Genomic DNA, 21,839 nt, shown 5'->3' with positions numbered 1-21,839 from the left:
GTGATCCCACTCACCCGTCACACAGCTTCTTCAGTCTGCCTCCATCAGGGAGGAGACTGCGGAGTGTCCAGGCCAGGACCAGCAGACTGAAGGACAGCTTCATCCATCAGGCTGTCAGGAAGCTGAACTCGCTCCCGAACTTGCCCCTCCTTCCCTCTTCTGCCTCAGGCACCACTGAACTAGGCACCACCCCCCTCCCCAGATCCCACATCTCCAGGTCCTTCCACCCCCCCTCCCTCTAACATACGATGACATGCACCAGTCACTTTGTGCAGCATTGGTCTGCACACTACCTCATTCACCATGGAACTGACGTCATTCTACCACCTCATCAGTCAGTTTAAATAAAATAACTGCTCTTGAGCCCTTTGTCACTTTTAATCAGACTGAAATAAGCTATTTTTTATGCACTAAAAATCTTTTTTATCTGCACTGTTTGTTCACTGGTTTGCACTCTATCTGCCATGTGCCTTGCGCTGCTTTTATTTAACCTTATTTTTATTTTATTTTTTTCTGTTATGTCTTTTTTACATTCCCTTATTGTATAGTTTTATCTTATATTTTATATTTGATCTAGATTTTTAGGCTCTACTGTTAGTGTTATCTGTAGGCGCTGGGGGTCTGAGAGTAACGCAATTTAGATTCTCTGTATGTATGTACTGTACATGTGGAAGAATTGACAATAAAGCAGACTTGACTTGACTTGACTTGATAACATACGCCTGCCCATACCATAACCCCACCGCAATCATGTGCCACCAGCAAACATCAGACATCAGCAAACCGCTCACCCACACGACACCATACACGCTGTACAGTGAAGACCGGGATTCATCCGTGAAGAGAACAACCTCTCCAAAGTTCCAGACGCCATCGAATGTGAGCATTTGCTCATTCAAGCCGGTTACGATGACGAAATGCAGTCAGGTCGAGACCCTGATGAGGACGACGAGCATGCAGATGAGCTTCCCCGAGACGTTTCTGACAGTTTGTGCAGAAATTCTTTGGTTACTCAAACCGATTGTTGCCGCAGCTGTCCGAGGTGACATTTAACGCAGCGGAATACCGAACGTCTCGGCGTTCATCCTCCTCTCCTCCGCCCAGGTCTGCCTCCGCTCCCTGAGAACCAAAAATACATCAGAAAGCAATTCAACCGTGTGTCATTCACTTCTGCTGTTGTGCAAGATTCAATCCCTAAAATCCACCTTTGGCAGGATGCCGGTCTAATCTGGAAACATGTTTACGTCTTGGAGTGAGCTAGATTTGGATATGATATAAACAAACAGCTGTTTTACAAGATGCCATGGACAAATTTGCAATGAAAGGTTTCAGTGTATGACTGTGTGATAAAATTAGAAGGCAGCTAATCGTTTAAAATGCAACTTGAAAACACAAAGCGACCTTTCTGTTGCTTTGGTTATATTTGATCAGGTTTTACAAAACTTCCTAACCAATTAATTTAAATATTTAAATTTTTTGTAATAAAAAAAAAAAATTTTTTTTTTTTAATTAAGAGATCCCCACTCACGAAGAGATCATTTCTATCTTAAGAAATAATCCTGTGCGACATCATCTGAATTTCTTGAATATGATTACCCAGAACTCACAAACGTAGCTATCTATCTATCTATCTATCTATCTATCTATTGTTCTATCTATCTATCTATCTATCTATCTATCTATCTATCTGTCTATCTATCTGTCTATCTGTCTATCTGTGTGTGTGTGTGTGTGTGTGTGTGTGTGTGTGTGTGTGTGTCTCTGTGTGTGTGTGTGTGTCTTTGTATATTAGTTCTGTCGATTAATCGCATCCAAAATAAACGTTTTTGTTTGCATAATATATGTGTATATTTATTATGTATATATAAATACACAAACATACAGTATATATTTTGAAAATATTGCACATATTTACACGTCTATATTTATATTAATATAATTTATATAATAAATAAATATATTTAATATATGTGATTAATATATATATTGTTAATATTTCAATCATCTATTCTGTTTATCCAGTGAACATCTAAATAAACTAAAAATTTAAATAAAATATAAATTTTTAAAATTTCAATCAAATAGCGATTAATCACACGATGAATTGTTTGACAGCACTAATATATATATATATATATATATATATATATATAGTATATATATATATATATATATATATATATATATATATAATGAAAAAACTCCATCCTTATTTTGTGATGTGATTTTCTGTATGTGATGGCAAGTTTTTATTGATATTTCTGAATTCAGCATCATCAAATGAGCTAATATAAGTCCCTAAGATGCAGAGCTGTGCTTTGAAAATGAAATTTGACTCATGTAAGCTCAAAGGTCAATTCGTTTTTTTTTTTCGTTTTGTCATCCTGCACCAATCCTCTCTTCTTCCTGTAGTTTGCTTGTTTTTGTTTTTTACTGTACACATTTCATATCCATCTGAACATCTGCTGTCGCTCCTCTCAGGATGCAAAGATCGATCCGGGAGGAGTTTCACCAGCCGGCTGCAGTCCGAGCTGAAGTCGTCTCCGCAGCCGTACCTCGTCCCTTTCCTGAAGGTGTGTTAACATGTGCGTTCCTCGCGGTCAGTAGCCAACAGGCGGTGTCACATCCTGCCCGGTCCGAACTGGCACGCTAATGCGGCCGCGCTGTCATGCAGTGTTAGCTCGCTTACGTCAAAATCCTCCAGAAATAGACATCGTCAGCCCGCGGTGTCCTCACGGGGCCTGGGATCTCAGCGAGATGTCTTTGATTACTGAGGTTAATGATCTCTGTCGGACTGTTCAGCCTCTACGAGGAAAAAATGACACTTCACACACTGCAAATGGAATTGAAATTACACGTTAGATCCTTCTGTTATTGTGAATGATTCATCAGTGCAGGTTATTCTAAAGTTAAAGTTGGTTTTCTGGTATTTTGGTCTCTACTAGTAGAGGATTTGTAATGTTATATCGGTAGCTAAGTATATTTCATGATTAAAAATGTGCAAAAGCTTTCAAAAAACAGTTCATTCATAGACATAGTCTATTGACATAATAAAAAGCAGCTTTACATTTTTAAAGCATAATTTTTTTTACATTTTTTATGTTTGAATATGCACATGATGCATTGCTCTTATTTGCATAAATCTCCAGAACAGAACATTTTGGATTTCTCTTTTTATTACTCCATAATTCAGAAAATACGGTCAATAGGCAGAAAATAAAAATAAATATCACCATGTTTGTAAGAATAAAATGTTAAATGTATATCAGGTGAATTGTATTTAAACAAACCCCTCTGTAAAACCCTTCAAATTTTGGTTTATGTAAGTGCATTTTAATAAAATGGCATTAAAAGATATAAACTAAAATTGAAATCTGCAGACATAAATGGATAAAGTGTAATAAAATATAAACACACTTGATTTCTTTCGACTAGTCTAAATGAACGCATGCTACAGAAGTAAAATAGCCCAAAATCTCAACGTTAGGGTGAATGAAAAAATGAAAAACAGTAGTTCTGGCTGTAGTGTCTTACCTTAAATACATACACACTCGTTTACACACAAACACACGGGTTTCATGACCTTGTGAATGTATTTGATTTCAAAAGTGGGGACACATTTTGTGCATCAAATGTTTATTTTATATATACATATATATATATATTGTTTATGAATGTTCATGCAAGTGTTTACTTTGAGACTGACTCTGTGTGTGTGTGTGTGTGTTTGTAGAAAAGTCTCCCTGCGTTGCGTCTGTCTCTCTGAACAGCCAGCAGTCTCTCGCTCAGCCTCTGCAGCCCAAAACAAAACCAGTGTGACTCCGGTCCAGACGAGTGTCAGTGTGCGTCCACACCAGACCCAACAGCACCACTGTCCTGCCACAAGTATGCACTGAGCTCCCTTTTTTCTCACATATGCTTCACTTTTCTCTTTTCATTCATATAATCAGCAGAAGCAATATATGTGACCCTGGACGACAAAACCAGTCATAAGTGTCAATTTTTCGAAATTGAGATTTATGCATCATCTGAAACTCTCCATTGATGTATGGTTTGTTGGGATCAGACAATATTTGTCTGAGATACAACTATGTGAAAATCTGGAATCTGAGGGTGCAAAAAAATCTAAATACTGAGAAAATCACCTTTAAAGTTGTCCAAATGAAGTTCTTAGCAATGCATATTACTAATCAAAAATTAAGTTTTAATATGTTTATGGTAGGAAATGTACTAAATATCTTCATGGAACATGATCTTTACTTAATATCCTAATGATTTTTGGCATAAAAGAAAAATCAATAATTCTGACCCATACAATGTATTTTTGGCTATTGCTACAAATATACCCCAGAGACTTAAGACTGCTTTTGTTCTCCAGGGTCACATATAACCATACCATAAATCCTAGATATCTGCTAAATTAAATAGCGACCCATCTGGAAACCAACAGGCATCTGATACACTTATGTATAATCATAAAACATGTTAGAGACGTATTGTGAACACTCTAATAAAATGCATCGTCCCAGATGAAAAATGCACACATCAAAACAGACGTTTGCATTTATGTACTGTACATGTGCTTATTCATATCAATAAAAGCATTTGATATACTATGTGACTGTAATGTTTACAACTCAAAACTTCAGCCACACACAAACAGAACTTTTATTAAAACAAAATAGTCTCATTCAAAAATCATAATCACAGCCATGACCTCATTAACATATGACCAGCCATATTTGCATATCATACTTATTCTTTTGTATTAGAAGCTTACTTAAGCCATTGTTATTCATTTTACATGCAAAGATTATTGATAAATATACAATTTTATTACTATGCATTGTAATCGATGCATATTAATGAAAATTAATGCATATATATTTTGTTAATTAATTGTTTTTTATTTTCACATTAAACAATGTCCTTGGCTGTTTAAATGATATATTAAATGTTTTTTTTTGATGATTTTGATTGTCTCTTCTGCTCACCAGGGCTGCATTTATTTGATGAAACATATACAGTAGAAACGGTGAAATATTATTACCATTAAAAATGATATTTTCAGCATCATTACTCCAGTCTTCAGTGTCACATGATCTTCAGAAATCAATCTAATATTCTGATTTGCTGCTTTTCTGATTATCATCAGTGTTGAAAACAGTCGTGCTGCACAATATTTTTGTGGAAACTGTGATGCATTTTATTTTTCAGGATTCACAGATGAATAGAAAGTTCAAAAGAACAGCATTTATTTGAAATAGAAGTGTTTCGTAACATTATAAATGTCTTTATCAATTTAATGCATATTGCTGAAAACAAATTTCTTTCATTAAAAAAAAAAAAAAAACTGTTGACCATTAGTATATATTCAAAAAAAACATTTTTAAAGCTGTATCGTCCAGCCTGAAGTGTGCCATGTGTTCATAGGACTGAATATTGACTCTGAGTTTGTCTCGTCCTGCAGTACCTCGGTTTGTGTCCTGCAGCCGTTCAGAGCTCTTGTGTATCTCCCCGAGGTTTGTAGGCTCTGAGCTGTAATGCAGCGACAGTGTGTCCGGGCACAAGAAAACAAGTCAGAGAAATATGCAGGCGGAGGGAAAGTGGAATGGATGGATGGGATTTGCTCTGGGCGGCTCTGAGGGTCTCTGTTAGTGTGGTTCCGTTTTCTGCCCTTCTCCTCACTTTGTCACCACCTTGTTTTCTTCCTCTCTCTCTCTATTGTGATGGAAAAACTCCAGCCTTTGCATTTCGGACCACAACTACACATTTACGCCAGAATTCATCTCCATGACAACATGGTGTAATTATTTTAAATTCTGTGAATAAAGGACCGACATCTGAAAGACTACATTAAATCAAATAGACTCTGTTCTTAACCCTATAAATCCTGACTTGTGAAATAATAGTCAGAAACATCTAATTGTTTGAAAGGGAACAGTTTAAAACTTTAAGCAAAATATATATTTTTAAATTGCTTGTGTTTTTTGTTGAGTGTCATAACTGATGCATCAGGCTTTTATGGCTCGTATAGTCTGATATTGTGAGAATATAGAAAGAAAAGACTCAAACTGAGCAAAAATATGCAATTTGCTGCAGATGCTGATATTTAATATGATGAAATTCTGCTGCTTGTGATGTAAATCAATGAGATGTTTATAACAGCACAGCAGCACATACTGACATAAAATGCTATAAATATCAGTCGTCGCTCTTTATCTCCAGTAATACGATGAGATGTAAATGCTCCAAACATATAATGCAGTGATTGAGAGATGAAGAAATAAAGGCTCCTCAGAAGATGTGAGATGTTCTGGAGGCTTGTGAAGATCATTCCTCCGCTGAGGAACAGTGAAAAAGTAAAGCTTCTGGAAACAAAACGCTCCTCAAAAAGATCCTGATGATCAGATTTGAGACTCTAAAACATGATTGATGGAGAATCAAGTAAAGCTGAGCTGCTTTAGTCCAGTAAGTGTTCATCTGGAGATATTACTGCAGTTATTCTGACCTTTACTTGATCAAAATCACTCAAGATCTGACACCAGAAGCAGCAGCTGAAGCTGGACGCTTGTACAATTACACTAAAAGGGCTCTGACTGGATAAAAAACTCTAAACTATCAATCAGAGACAGAATGGAGTAGATTGTGTGCGACAGGTTTAGCAGCAGTTTTGATCATCCTGATCATCTAGAGGCTTTAGAAATGTGCACATTCAGTATGATACGGCAGATTCTGATTCGAGACACAAAAACTCACTGTAGACTGTAAGACTGTTCAGATATCAATATAAACTGTAAATCGTGTATGTTTTTTAGGGTATCAAGAGGGCAGTGGGTCCTGGGGGGTCAGATACGGATGCCTGTGGTCATCACACAGACGGTGCGAGCAACAGGTGAGCAAACACAACACAGATGACCTTCACATCTAACAATCATTCAATTATTCATTCATTCACTCATGTGCTTTGCATCTGAAACACACATACAGGTGAGTCTTTCTTTTCCTGTCCATCTTAGTCTGATGTGTTATATTTTAGCCCTTAAAGTGGATTTTCAGCGGGAAAGATTCTACGAATACTGTCTCCTGTAGCTGTGGGCTTAGAACATGCCTCTTAAAATCACGTTCAGATGGACCCTGGCAGTCACTGTGTGTGTGTGTGTGTGTGTGTGTGTGTGTGTGTGTGTGTGTGTGTGTGGACACATTGAGGAGTGTATAGAAGAGCTCTGAGAGACAGACTGAGAGAAAAATATAAAAAAAAAAGCGGCGAGATGCATAAAGACAGAAGCGGAGAATCAGTAAAAATGGCAGCTCGTCCTGCTGTTCTGTCTCTTTTGTGGGTGCATCATGTCAAGAAAATGCTAGGGTCATATTTCACCAAATTCAATTTTGAAAAAATTAGAAATTATTATTTATTACTAATCTCTTTGGTTACATTTTACTTGAAGCTTTTTATATATAATGCATTAATTATGTCTTGTAATGCACCTTATAGTACAGTTATAATACGAATTGATGAAGTGTTACACCTTTAGTGTATAATGCATTAAAACACATTTCAGATTTAACAAAGAATCTGCAAATGTTATAATGCATTTTAACCTTGATTTCAATTATGAAATGAATACCTATTTAATGCATTATACATAAAGGGTTCAAGTAAAGTGTTGACATGTATTTGTTATTTATTATTATTATTTAATGTTATTATTTTTATTTAAAAGAAAATGAAGGCTGTGTCCATCGTGACATTATTTTCATGACAATAAAGCACATTTCCCACTAAATTCTTATTAAAGTGTTGCAAAAAAAAAATAAAAAATAAAAAAAATCTAATTTTCATTATTGTAATGCAAATAAATTTATAATTTATTTGTACATTTTCACAATTTCGTAATATATAATTTATAGATTTATAATCTATAATGTATAGATTTATTTAGAGATTTGTAATAATTTATATTATTTTTATTTATAGATTTATTTGTTTGAATGGCTTTGATTTTTGCTACTTTAATACAATACATTACAAATCACTGTTTTACAGCAATGAGAATTTGTATAAGAAGAAAAGTGAGGTATAAAAACTATCCAGAGACATTACAGTAATGAGACTTTTGTGGTCAAATTTATTAAACTGTCAAAAAAAAAAAAAGATTAATAAATTGAATGCAGAAAATCTTAATGTTTCTAAAACAGGCATTATTTTAATGCAGAATATAATGTCTTGGTGTGAAATGTGACTGGGCTGAGCTGGTTGAGCTCCAGACAGAGTCAAGTTTGATATAAATAGGTGTGTAGGTTCATGATAATGCTGTCTTGTCTTTTCCCAGGTACTTTAGGGAAGCCTGCGGCTATCCAGACGGGCAAAAGCCCCGCGGGCGTCACCATACAGCTCTCCGGAAACCAGAAGAACAAGCTGAATGACCCGGGGGGAGGCTCCTTCAGGTTTAGTACCGGCCGGCTGGCACTCGGGGGCAGCATTTCACCAGCTTGCTGCTGATGACTGGGGGCCACTCTCTCAGCGAGGGCCGACCGCTGCCTCTCATCCTTCTTATGCTTTCTTTTCTCTCTTGTTTGCTCGAAACTGTGGCTCTGAATGAACACACGAGAGAGCTTAAGCTTTAGTGTCTGGTTTACCGGACGTTGCTTTCTCCTTTTATTTAATGTGTGTGGTGATTTCAAAACAAGCTAAAATACCTTAAAATGAACATAGCATTATAGTAACTACAATATTTTTAATATGTATATATGATTATAATGAACATTCATGTATATTTGCATATGATTTTTCCCCTAATTTTTATTTATTTATTAATCTTCCATTTATATTTTTATTCTATTCCATTTACCGAAAATAATTTATTAATTTTTTTTATTTTTAGTCAACAATAACAATGCAGTCTTTTATATATTTTGAATATAAAATTTTTGCATTTTAAATATGACCAGTTATTAAGTTGCATGGGATGAATAGGTCATTCACACAATGACTTTTCTGTACCTTAAAGATTATAAAATACATGAAAATCAAGTATTTCAAATACTTTTTTGCTTTAAATGAACATTTTAAGGGAACATCAGAAAGAAGATTCACATGAGAGAGCTTAACGTTAAACAGGACATTGATTTTTATCTTTTATTTAATGTGCTTGGTAATTTCAAAACAAGCTTAAAATACTTTAAAATATATAAGTATAGTTAAAGTATTTTATACGGTACAACTTTGGTAGCTTAATATTTATTCATGCATTATGGCTTTACGGTAAGATCTATAGTATTTGGCCTAAAGTGTGATTATCGTGGTAAATTGCATGACAGTTTCTGTGTTTCCGAGGCACAGATATTGTGCAAATAACAGAAAATGTGTGTATTTTTGTGTGTGACTGTTGCAATATCAGACAGACTTTAGCTCTGTTCCAAACTGAATTTAAAGTTGCTATCCTGATGCAACATGATGCAGCCTTCCGGAACAGCTTGTTTTGGCCAGATTTGCATGCTGGTTAAACTCGATTGGAATCACTAGTGAATCATGTGCTTCATGTGAGCAGCACAGTGAGTTGCTGCCTATGTAGGGCGCTTGATTCCAGGTTCAGGTTAACTGCTGTAGAGTGTGATCAGAGAGGGTTTGTGTTTTGTCTTTGTGTGTTTGTGTGTGTGTCACAGGTCACAGAGTTCACTCTCTCTCTGCCCAGGGCTTCAGCCGCGGGCGCCGATTGATAAACCAATAAATCTTTAGCAGTGTGGCTAATTAAGCTGTCAGGTTTGCTCGGTACTGACCACCCTTTACCCCACGGCGTGTTTCGTGACCGTGATGTTTTTGATTGGCTCTCCACCCATCGGATAACAACTGATTCAACGGGAAGCTGTCTTTTAGTTTAGTTTAGTTTAGTTTAGTTTTAATGCAGCAAAGATTTCCCATTTTGGTGTTTATTAGTGACTTTCACTATTGCTGTTGCTTACACTAAACAACACTAATAACACTAATTGTGTGAAATATTAGCACACGACTCATCCTGTACTCTGTATATCAGTGTTATTTTAGTGTTATATATATATATAGTGTATTATATATATATATATATATATATATATATATAGTATATTAGTATATTATAATATTTCTTATTATTTTTAATTAGCTTTTTTTTAAAATATATATTTAATTTTGGTTTTATTATGTTTGTTATGTGTTTTTGCCATTTTTATTAGTTTTTTTTAATATTTAAATATTTTTCATATTATAATATTATTTTATTAATATTGTTTTTAGGGAAATGTAATGAAATATATTTTACCGTATTTAAATTTCATTTAAAAAAACAATATATTTAAATATGATATTAAAAATATTTAAATATAAACAGTAAAAAAATTAAACAAAATGTGACTAATAAATAAAACTATTAAAAATTAAAGGAACTTTATAACTAAAATTAAATAGAAAAAAAGAAAAAATCTAATTCGAAACATCAAATACAAAATATTGAGCTTTAATTTATTTATTTATTTGTGTCAGTTTTAGTAATTTTACTTCTTTTACTTGTCACTCAAACATTCATTTTAGTTAGTTGCTAAGGAAAACTATTCACATTTTTAAGTTATTTAAAGTATTTTTTTTATTTAATTTTCATTTACCAACCATTTATTAATCATTTTACGTTTTTAATCAACCAATAACAACACATATTTTGCAGTAAAGTTAAAATATATATTGCATTTATGATCATTATTAGATAGGTTTGTGTTGATTTTGATCGTCTTTTCCTGTTTCATGAAATGAGCAATACTTTTTGTCTACTCAAAGCTTATTATAAAACATATATATATATAAATTATAGATATATATAGATATATATATATATATATATATAGCGATATAGTATATATATATATATATATATATACACAACACATACTGTATAATATATATTATATTGTTTTGGTGGAAACTTTAGCTATCATGGGTAACCCATTTCATAGTGGGAAGCTGAAATGGGAGAGAGATTTTGGCAGAAGAAAGAATGAATACTCATGACTTCTACACCAAAACTATTGAGTCGCTCTCATTGATTTCTGTGGCGAGGGGTGGGCAGCTAGGCTAGCATGCTAACTCTGGGCAGTGCTAATCTCCTCTGTCAGCTCCTACCGTGGTGTCAGGACTCATAGACACCCTGCCCAGCCTGGGAGAGGCACACACACACACACACACGGGCACCGGGGGTGGCTGGACGCGGGCGCGAGATGCCAGGGGGTCAATGTCAGAAACAGAGGTACAGACGCGGACGTAAATGAGAGTGGAGCTGAGTGAACTTTGACCTCTGTGACCAGAGCCATGAAGTTTTCAGCAGTGCCTCGGGTGCAGGAAACTCCGCCGCTCTCCCTGCTAATGTGCCGTAATTAGGACACTGTTTCCAAGGCAACGGGAAAAAAAGCAGAGAAATGATTGGGTGAAAAAGCTGCCAGTCACACTGATGCACTGACACACCTGCCTAATAACATTGTTTTCTGTGTGAATATCTGTTAAAATTTAATTTATTCCTGTGATCAAATCTGAATTTTCAGTGTTATTATAGTGCTATTATAGTGTTTAATTATAATATTGAGTTAGCTTTTATTTGTTTCTATTTTTTTTTAACTTTTCAACTTTATTTTGTTTAATTTTTGATATTTCTATTAATTTGAATACTTTTGGTACTTAAACTTACAGTGTTTTTTAAATTGTTATTTATATATTATTTTAGTATTTATTAATATTTTGATTTAGCTTTTATATGTTTTCAATTTTTTTGGTGTTATAGTTTTATTAACCTTTTATGCCTTTTTTATTTTGATTACATTATTTATAATTCTATTTAGCTTTTTTATACTCATGTTAGCTTTTATTTTCAGTTTTGTCATTTTATATTTGTTTAATATTTCTATCTAGCTGAAATTAATTGTATTTGAGTTTCAGTTTTAGTTTTAGTTTTAGGAGACCTACTTAAACTCTTTTTTTTTTAGTTAGTTGGCAAGGCATTTTTTTTTAGGTTTAACATTTTCTTTAATTTCACTGGAAGTGATTTAAAACAATTTTAGTTTTAGTTTTACACTGCAATCGATGTCTCAGTTGGAATAAACAGCAAAAAACAAATGATCTGATTGAGTTTATTCTGAATTAACTTTCTAATTAAACAAGTGGTGCCGATAATCTGTTACATTAAAACATTCATTTAAACATCTGATTTCTTTCATAATCAGTGCACATGTGTCAAGGATGACTCTAGAGATGTTTTTGGAAGAGAAAATGACATGCGGCTAATATTGTTTACACGAGACGCTCTGTTTCTAATTCTCGTGTTTTGTTAAATAAAGTCCTCAAAATGTGAAGACAGCTTTCTGGGCATATTTCTGGGACGCAGGATCAGTCAGATCCGACAGAACTCACATTCATATTCTATCATTCATTCAAAAAAAAGTCTGAACATATATTTTATTTTATTTTATTTTATTTTATTTTATTTTATTTATTTTATTTATTTTATTTTATTTTATTTTATTTTATTTTATATTTATTTTATTTTATTTTATTATATTATTTTTTTTTTTACACATGCACATTCCCATTCTGTTCATAACACATGCACATGGGTAGATGACAAATAACATTTCCATATGCATTAATAAATAAATCAATTAATTAATTTTATTCATTTTTATTTAATTTTTTGCTCACATTCTGTTCATAATATATGTGATGCACAAATAACATGTCCATGAACATTTATTATATTTATTTATTTTTTAAAATGCATGTTCCCATTCATTTATTTATTTAAATGTTATTTTCTTTTTATGCACATTACTGTTCTGTTCAGAATACATATGATGCACATGGGTATTTGACAAATAATATATCCATGATCTTTTATATATTTTTTTTTTATGTTGATGTTTAATAAAATATTTATATTTTTTTTAAATATCACTACTAATATTTTTTTTTGTTTTTGGTTGTTTTGTTTGATCCTGTGGCATCTCTTATTTCATATAAGCTCTGAAAACCACCATGAACAACTTATAATAATAATACGTACAAAACATAACACAGTTTTAATATTTAAAGTGGTTTTTCTGTGCTATGTAAACATGCACTGGCTGATTGTAGAATAGCTTTGATTTAGGGCTAAACGAATATGCATTATTATGTTAATTTGGAATCTGTACTGCTCTGTGTAACTCAATAATACGATAACGTGCTGAGAGATCAGACTGACGATTATCTCGTATTTGCAGAGACGATGATGACATCAACGATGTGGCGTCTATGGCCGGCGTGAACCTCACTGAGGAGAGCGCGCGTATTCTAGCGACCAACTCTGATCTGGTGGGAACGCAGATCCGCTCTTGTAAAGACGAGGCCTTCCTGTCTACAGGTCTGCTACACCGGCGTATACTGGAGACAGGTAACACACCTCAACCACATGACTTGTTTATAGTGCTAAATATATGTGTAGAATTATATAAGACGCTCTCACAAGGACACAGAAGCCCATCTGTGATGATCTGGAGTTATTCTGGAGAGCTGTTCGTGTGAATGTAGGCCAGCAGGAGTGTGTGTCCTTATTGCTCGCTATATCAGAATTGCGTTGATCATTTCTATTGTTGTCCCTTAAACATTTTTATATCGTTTGTAACTGGATCTTAAATAGTTTCCGCCCGAGTCAGTCTGTATTCGACTATCCTTCCATGTTTGTGTAAATAAACGAAACAGAAATGTAATGAAAGTTGAGTGGTTTGTCCGCCTTACATTTCCTTCGTATCTGCATTTCTATCAACATGCTTATTTAACCTGGAACATTCCTCAACATATGACCGCAAACATTTATATCCAAACTGCGAGAAAACGCACTACCATTCAAAGGTTTTGGGTCTGTAAGACCTTTTATTCAGCAAGGACGCATTAAATTGACCAGAAGTGACTGTAAAGGCATTTCAGAGATCTATTTCACATAAATGCTGTCCTTTTGACTTGCTTTCTATTCATCAAAGAATCCTGAAAAATAAAATGCATCACGGTTTCCACAAAAATATTAAGCAACATTGATAATAATCAGTATATTATTATGATTTCTGAAGATCATGTGACACTGAAGACTGGAGTAATGATGCTGAAAATACAGCTGCACATCACAGAAATAAATTACAGTTTAACAGAGATTCACATAGAAAACAGCTATTTTACATTGCAATAATATTTCACTGTTTTAAAAGTATTTGTGGTCAAATAAAGTCTTGGTGAGCACCCCAAACTAAAATAAAAGTTGGCGTTAAGCTAACTATTTGCAATGAGTTTCACATTGAACTGCTAGATTAAGTACAATTATCCAAAAATGCTTTTGTTTGGTTTAAGATTCAGACTAGAATCTTATGACTTGTATGACGTTTTTTCTTCACAAACTAGTTTAAACTTGATGTACAGCACTTGTTGTGTCACCCTTGTGTTCGCTACACATTAGATCTCAGTTAAGAGTCAGAAGCCCTGGGGTGTCTGTTTTACCGTGCGTTAGCGTGGCCGTCGAGTGTCGCTGGGAGCGCGGTGTGCGTTAGAAACCAGTAATTCTTCTCAAAGGTGCAGGAGACGAAGCGCCCCCTGCTGGGCCGTGGAGAAGCGGCGGTGTGGTGTCGTGTCGTTGATGGGCTGCTGGAGAACTTGTAGGTGACAGCAAACCAAGGGAGGCACAAATCCTGCCAGCTCTTAACTACCTGCCAGCTCGGCTCAAATTTTCTGAGAGAAATGCACGCACACACAACGCCTCCCAAAACTCCTGATTCACCCTCAAACACAAGATCACATCCCTTTACACTCGCTATGCGGGGGGGGTACTGTAAACAGTTATCATGTATTATAACAATGAAACCGAAAATTGCATGCTTGTATATGGTTGTGTGTGTGCATCCTGTATTTAAACATTAGAGCATGATGCTAGCAAGGTCATGGGTTTGATTCCCATGTAAAACATGAAATAAGCAAACACACTTTGAATCAATGTTTTTGTTTTGTTTTGTTTTGCTTGTTTGTTTGTTTTTGCAAAGCTTAAATTTCAACAAAAATACAACATTAGAGAACTGGTGGAACAAAAAACAAAATAAATAATGGCTCATGAGTTTGAATTACAGAGAAAATTTACAAATAAAATAAATGGTCATGATGTTTGATTAAATTTTTTTTGTTGTTTTGTTTTTTCCCAAACTTCGGTTTGAACAAAAATAGAACAGAGATAAATATAATACAGATAGATAAATTTATACAGAGATGAATGGGTCATGAGTATGGTTCCCACTGAATGCATTATTCAGAGAAAAAATAAATAACTGAAAATTCTAACAAAAAATACATTAGAAAAAACAACAAAAAAAAAAAAAAAACAGGGGGATTCAGAGAAAACAAACCAAAATGGGTCACGGGTTTTTTATTTTCATGCAAAATTTTAATTTTAACAAAAATGCAACAGAAAACAAAAACAAGTGGGGGAATACAGAGGAAAAATAGCAAATACTGCACAGTTGGGTTTAAACTGAAGGTGTCTAGCTTTGTAAATCTGTTGTTTACACATCATACAAATGAAGTTTATCTAGCACCTTATAGCCACCTTGAATGCAGTGATAATCACTTTGGATAAAGCGTCTGCCAAATGCATTAATGCAAGTGTACTTAATGTCATTCATGCATGTTACCCTAAGACTGCCAAATGAAGACCTCAGCTGCGTGTGTGAGGACTTCTGGTCCATCTGGAGTGTCTGGTGTAAACCGTGTCAGATCAGAGTGATTGTGTGGTTGAACAGACCCACAGGATGGTTTTCGAGCAAGTGCGCTCCGTCTGCGGGGACTGAAGCTCTTCTGACAGATTGTTTATAGGATGATTTTGATGCTTCTAAGTTTTAAAAACACAGGTAAACCTGGATGAAGACATTTACAAAAGATTTTATTGTCTGGAAAAGCAACTTGTTATTTTTTAGGACCAAAGGGAATTTTTTTTAGTTCCTCTAAATGATTCTTGTGCTTATTAAAGAGCCATGGCCTCAAGAAACTCCTCATGTTTTGAAATTTCTATGGTGTTTTCAGCTGTTTTTACTTGTTCCCTTATAAGATCTTGTTTCCAGTCATTAAGGATACTCTCAGCACGTTTAGTGGCTGATTTAAATAATTGGTGTGATTTCCTTAAAATAACAGTGGAAGGAGAACTTATGTTAATAGCTAATTAAAGACGGGGATGTTGTAGATAGAAGCGCTCAGAACTGAGATGGGCACTCGTGTTGCTTTTTAACAGACTTCAGACTCGACTCCAGACTCGACCTGAAAAGACTTCAGACTTGACTCGACTCAAGAAGAAGGACTCGTGAATATTTTAAACACAACTCGAGTGTTTTAACTACTGATATCATGAAGAAAGAACTTGGGAGTTACTTACATGCTTTTACTATATCTGTGTCACATATCTTAACATGTTTTATTTTCTTTAAATAAAAATAAAACAAAGTCAAAAGAAATTAGAAAAAGATTAAAACATGCCAGTGTTAGAGTGTTATTTTTTATAATAAATAAAAAGAAACAAGACGATAGAATAGAAAAAGAACAGAGAATGCTAGTGTTAGACATTTGGTTCTTTAAGTGTGTCAGAATCAGGAACTTCATGAAGATCGGCTAGATGCAGTGAATGTGGGAAAACAACTAAAGATACTAGAATGAATGCATAAATCTTTGAATGTATTACATCTTAGAATGCATTCACAAAGGTTAATAACATTAACATTAACATCAAATATGATGCAGTGTGTCCTTTTAAAAACATGAACGAAAAATCTAGCTTTAAACGGAGCATGACGTTTTATCAATCTTTTGTTAATATATGGCTTTTTAAAAAGATGTGGCTTTTCTCTCTCTTAATGTTTATGGGTGTGTGTATGTGTGTGTGTGTGTACATGTTTTTTCTATCCCGTGTGGACTTAAACCTGAATACACACTAAACTGAGGTCCCCATGGGGAAACAAGCTTATATATCATTTATTCAGATGCAGTACCTAATAAAAGTAATTATGTCTATTTAATTTTAAAATTTGCTACTATTAAAAAAAAAACATGTAGTATGGTTTTATATATTATAATACACTATGTATGATATAACGTTAACGCAGTATCACTCGTAGCAGAGTGCTGTTTTCCCCGAATATCTGCACGATTGCAAATGTTATATAGATTTTAATACAATAGTTCAATAAACAAGAAGTTAATATTATGTGAAGTTTTAGACACAATATTGTATTGTCTGCTTTGCTCAGTTTCACAAATGAAAATAGTTCAAACAAAGCCACAGCAGAACTTTTGTGCGACTAGTAATACAGCAGTGTTTCATTCCTGAATTAATCTACTTTACATTTTTTTTCCCAGATTCAGTGAGCAATTTATAAAGACTTAATTTGTTTCCGAATGAATCATCGGTTTGAAGGAGTCGGTTGAATGAATTACTGAATGACTCACTCAATCATTAAGACCGTGATTGCGCCATCTACTGGAGGTTTTAGTTTCATATTTTGAGTATCATTTAATAAAAAAAAAAAAAAATCATATTTCAATACTCATTTTTTAAAAACCATCTATTATCATTATTTATGCTATGTTGAATCAAAATATTTCTTTTTTTGTAATGTCTATCCAATGCTGTACTCAGCTGTACAATGTTTTTAAATGATCTTATGGGGGGCATATTCTCAGCTATGTGCGATGTGCGATTAATTAGAATTAGAACTAGAATTAGATTAATTAGCATCTAGTGGCTACATCACGGTGTTACAGATGATTTTGAATATTGAAACTGGCCTCCTTAAATTAATAATTTACAATTATGTAACATTAATTTTACATAAATTGTAATTTTATATTTATGTATTTTTGTATCTTGGATGAACTCTATGTACAGGTAGAGAAAGACAATTTGAGCCACATTTCATTGTAGTATCCCTGGAACACATTTTATCTTTTATATTTTAGGATTTTTAAGGATGAGAATTTACTTGCAACAATTAATGAAATGACTCCAGACCTCGACCCAGGACTCCCAGCTTAAGACTCGAGACTTGACTCGACTTCAGATGAAAGACTTCTGGCTCAGAAGGTTTGCAGCGTTCTTTAGAAACTCTGGTGCTAATTATTCCCTTTAAGAGTAAAAACTCACAAAAAAGAGCTGATCTTCTTTTTCATAGGGAAGAATACTCACAGGTTAAAATGGCAGTCTTTATTTTTTCTCCTCAGTATCAGTCCAACGAAATGGAGAAAGTTGCTCTTGTTTCTCAGATATTTCTCCTAATAATCTTTTATTTTTCTCCAGAATGACTCAGACTGTGCTATTCCTGTATCTGCAGTCAAAACTCAGAACTGCTCATTGGATTCCTCCAGTATTAAATTATCTGAGTCGCTATTCCATGTTAATTTTATAGCTCTATGCATTTACTGTACAAACTTTGTGTCTGTTTTTATGTTTCTTAAGAAATTTTAGGGGAAAAAAACAGATTTTGCTTGAGCTCTTCTGGGTGGTTGGATCAGCTTTGCTGACCTTCCAAACCACAGAGGCTCATCCAAACTCATTATGCTGAAATTTCAGGAAATCAGGTTTGAAAATGAGCCACTGGAGCGACAAAACATCCTCTCAACTATTTGTGTTTTCGTGTCAGTTCATCATAACAACCCTTTGTTGTTTCAACACATGTTCGTGATTCAACACACATCGTACCTTTTTGTAGAAGATGTATACGACAGGACATGATTAATTTTCTCTCGCTGAACTTCCTTCCCAAACATCTGCACGGTGATGTGTTTTGTTTTACTAAAAAGATTATTGATATTGTTTCGTAACATCTCTGCATCTGCTTCTTTCTTGTTTCAGACGAAGAGGTTTTGGGTGACGGACGTACCGCTGGAGGCTGTGAACTTCACCTCTCACTCCACCCAGTCCAGATTACGGACAGTGCTGGAGAAAGTTTTCCTCCATCGCCCAGCACAGAATTGACTCGTGTAAGGTACGAGACTTTGTTTGCAGAGATGCTTTTAATTATATATATATGGGGGAAGTTACTTTTAAAAGCAATGCATTACAATATGGCATTACTCCGAAAAAAGTATCTACTTAGTTACTTTCATGAAAGTTCATGCGTTACATTACTTTTGTGTTACTTTTTCTCACTCTGGGCTTGGAGCGTCCTTGTTTGCTTCTAATAAAAAAGTTCTTTTTTTTTGGCAAATGTAAAAGACATTTCACTCTGAGAGTGAAATGAAAAAGCCTCCGTCTGAAGGAAATATCAATTCACATTTAATGTGTTCATTGTCCTGACAGTCACACACAAATTGTTTTTATTCGTCTGCTTATAGCAAAAACTAAATCAAACATCATTACCATGAAAATCATTTTGCCAGAGCACCTTAGCAGCTGCCTAGTTCGATGGGCCTACGGTAAAGCCAGAGTCAACCACCTTGTATACCCTAGGTACCACACCTAAGAAACCACTCAGGAAGCCCTAGAAAACAACTTGAACATCCTAGCAACCAGCTAAAAATTTCTTAAAAACCATCAACAACACACCAACAACCTAGCTGTGTCTTAGCAACTATACAGAGAACTCTTTGGCAGCACCCTAGCAACCACCTTAGCGAATTGGTGCACCAAGTAGCAACCTATCCACATGGCAACACCCAAGAAACCATGCCCTAGCATCCACCTACAACAGCCTAGCAACCAACCACATCACTCTAGTACCAGCTTAGTAACACCTAAGCAACCACCTAACAATGCCCTAAAAACCATCTTGAACACTTTAGCAATGACCTAACAATGCCCTGGTAACAACCTTGTACACCCTAACAATCACCTAGCAACCACTTAGAACACCTCTCTAGCACGGCCTTGCAAGACCCACTAGCAACCACACAGAAATCCACAAAAAACAACACCTTAGAAAAAACAAACAACAAAATAACAATGCACTAGCAACCAGAACTCTTGGCAGCACCCTAGCAATGACCCAAAATGCCCCAGCAGCCATCCAGAACACCCTAGCAACACCATAGTAACCACCTAAACAACCCTAGAAACCATCTTGAACACCCTAGCAATCGCTTGCCATTCTGACAGGCTGTTTTTTTACAGAATAACTTGACTGGGTTTGCTGAAGTTTGTGTTATCTTAAACTTTAAATTTGTATGCATTCTATTATTTTTAACTCATTATGCATGTTCTATGTGTGCGGTTTTAATGGTTTAAATTCGTGGATTAGATATATGTATAATATTTTCACTGTTAGTTCATGTGTAACACACGCAATCGTATTGTAAAGTGTTGCTGAAATGCTGCTGTTGAAGTGGAAACTTTTTTGTGGGCACACTCTGAATTACAAAGAACCTGAAGCAGACAGGTAAACACACTCGGTATTTCAAACCCACAGTCCCACACTCAGGCTGGATGCGCTTAAAGCGCTTACAACCGCATACATAACGCTAGCACTCTTTCAAGAGACTCGCATTAACGGGAACCCAAAACAAACCCACAAAGGAGGAAAAGCAGGTGGCGGAGGCGGGGGGGGGGTCTTTAAAAAGCTGTTTTATTTTGTGTACATGGCGAATAGCTTAGCGAAGAGGAACCCATCACGGACGCACGTTTTTGTTTTTTTTTTTTTCTGTTTGGTGTGTGTTGTGGCTTTTTTGTTGCGTCTGTGTTGCCGTCTTTCGCGCGCGCTGCTTTATAAATGATCCGTACGAGACGCGGCCTGTGTGTATGTTAAGAACCTGACATCAGCAGCAAAAAACAAGAGCGTCCTGAAATCAGGCACGGCCTGACTTCATAGCCATCAAACGAACAGTGAGAGACGGAGGCAGGGATGAGAGGAGAGACGAGCTAATCAGAAAATGAAAAGAGGCAGGGATAGCGCAGGAAGTGCGCGAATCATCGAGGTCGCGTTTTCCGAAGTAAACATTGTTTTTTTGCGTTCGACCCACAAACTTCTGTCTCACACCTGCCTAAGAAGAAAGTTTCACATCATGATTGAGTCATAAACATTTATAAATAAACAGGTTAAACTGTGTATCAAAAACTTCTCCTGACCTCTTTCTCTCTGCAGGAAGATGAGGGGTACGAGCAGATCGGCTGATGTGCGCTCGCAGCTCAAGTTTTTCGAGCAGTATGGGACGGATGGAAAAGCAGAGAAAGACGGCGAGAACGAGAGATTCTCCTCAGAGCCGCGAAGGTATTCTAACACCTCGTGATTTTCTTAGATCCTCTCGTTTCTTCAGATACATGGGTTAGATCACCCCTGCTTTCTTAACTCATTTAAACTTTTTTAAATTGCTATCCACCTCCAGTCATATTCGCAAAAGTGTAATGGCACCCAGAATATTTTTGGGTAGAATATCTGAACATGCAATATAGCAAAACAAGGAACAGTCTTATGGTTTTAAAATAAAAACACAACAACAACAACAGCAACAAACCCTGTTTTATTCTAGCTTCATTGCAATCTTACTCTTTGTTACTCAACACTTGAATGTAGGATAAGTTTGCATATGTTTGAATCAAAAAGCTGAGAAAGATCCCTTTTGTTTGTAAAAGACTACATCTGGATCATATTCAGAACGATGATCAAAACATAGATAGAGAGAGATCGATTGCTGGCCATCAACCGATCCAAAGCATCACCAATCCTAAACCAACAGTTTTGATTTAAATAATGATTGATGTTTGATGATTCGCGTTAGTTTTACATATGAATCTGCTTACGGAAAATTAACCATGGTTTTACTATAATTAAAACCAAAA

At 35.1% G+C, this 21,839-nt stretch overlaps 1 pseudogene; it reads left to right on the top strand.

The window, feature by feature from the left end:
* Positions 1-21,839, top strand: part of LOC109075301 — a 75,416-nt pseudogene that overhangs the window by 12,726 nt on the left and 40,851 nt on the right.

The sequence above is a fragment of the Cyprinus carpio genome, unplaced genomic scaffold (genome assembly GCF_018340385.1).
Source record: "Cyprinus carpio isolate SPL01 unplaced genomic scaffold, ASM1834038v1 S000006731, whole genome shotgun sequence".
Taxonomy (NCBI): domain Eukaryota; kingdom Metazoa; phylum Chordata; class Actinopteri; order Cypriniformes; family Cyprinidae; genus Cyprinus; species Cyprinus carpio.
This window is presented reverse-complemented; position numbering and strand designations above follow the sequence as displayed.